This window comes from Pipra filicauda, unplaced genomic scaffold (genome assembly GCF_003945595.2).
Source record: "Pipra filicauda isolate LSUMZ 115617 unplaced genomic scaffold, ASM394559v2 scaffold267_size1258537_pilon, whole genome shotgun sequence".
Lineage (NCBI taxonomy): Eukaryota > Metazoa > Chordata > Aves > Passeriformes > Pipridae > Pipra > Pipra filicauda.
In genome coordinates, this window is record NW_024104384.1 from 1197392 (window position 1) to 1199027 (window position 1636).

A 1636-nucleotide genomic window follows, 5' to 3' on the forward strand; every position below is an offset into this window, starting at 1 on the left:
CACGGCGCGCCCGCTGACTGACAGGGACGCGGACCAATCGCGATCCTACGCCGTCTGAGCTCAGCCAATCGAGCTTCGGGGGCGGGACCTACCACCCGCTATATAAGGGAGGGCGGTGAAGGACCGCAGTGGAGAAGGGTGGGCAGCTCGGCCCGCCCCTAGCGTGACGTCATCGACAGGCATGACATCACAACATACGTCATTTTGGCAGTGTGGTTGTGACGTCACTTCACAGCAGCAGCACCACGACATGGCCGGTTGGTGGCTGGTGGCTCCTCACAGCTGCAGGGAGAGGTCCTTCATGAAGGAAACACCTCCCCTGTAACAAGAAGCCCTCAGAGTGGCACAGCACAGTGATGTCACATGGGTTGGTTTTCAACCCCACTCAAAAACCATAACCTTTCCACCCTTCACCATGCCACCCCCCCTTGACACGAGGACTGCTTGTTTTTTAAAACAGGTGCTGTCTAAAAATAAACTCAATTTTCCACCTCTCCGAGGACTAGTGAGAGCTTCAATTCCCGTGATTTCTATTCTAACCAATGGTTTTAGAAAAACACACACGTAATTTTTTTAATAAGTCAATTTAATGTATTATACAGACTAGATGACATCAGTATCCCTTGATTTTTTTTTAAATATTTTTAGTCTTTTTAATATGAAGACGATACTAATTCTAGACAGAGAGTAAAAGGGGCCTTTGCATTACTTACCAAAACATGTCAGATACATAGTTACATGTTCTTGGGACCTAGGTCAGACTAGCACTATGCTTTTCGTTATGATCTGAGCTCTTTTATGTGGTTATTAAAAGTACTATACCAGTTTCCAATAAGTAGCTCCTATTACAATCCAGTGTGATACTCTCAAGCTCTTAACCTACACAAGCATTCAAACAACTCCATTAAGAACCCAACCTGCAGAGGAACAGCATAAAGAAACTTTCACTGGTCAAGTTTTTAGTTAATAAAATGTAGAAAAATTAAATATTATGCTTTCTGACCATTTGAAAAAAAAAAAAAAAAGAACACTAAAGAGCAGAGGACTTCATGTGTGAATCTACCTTATTTATTTGGAGGTTTATAAGTACTTCCCTACTGGAAGTTAGTTCACAGCTAGCACAGTGTGCTTTTGCAAATGTATATGTTAATAAATGGGACTTTATCCCTAGCTGGAAGATGTACTGAGTATTCTCTTACGTGCCAGTATAGGGTGTTGGAGTTTCTTTTATATAAATTCTAATATCAGGAGTTTAGATACTATATATTAAATGCAAATTTATGGCAACTTCTTCCTGGCCAAGGAGGCAACTTTATGACCATGAGCAACATATGTAAAAACACAGGCACAGAGTCTCTTTTCACCTGCAGGAAATTTCTTTCCACATTCATCTACCTCAGCAGAAGGTAGAAAGCAAAGGTTTAATCAACAGCTGGTGTGAACAACAGTAGAACCTACAGGGATGACACTGCTGTGTCAGTACACGTCTGGAAAACATCTCAGATCTGAGATGTGGAGTCATCAAGTTCAAAAAACCCAAACCAAACAAAAACCAATTAAGCAAAAACACACACACAAAAAAAAACCCAAGCCACAAAACAAGAAGAATTATATCATCTTTTAATAGCATTGTAAT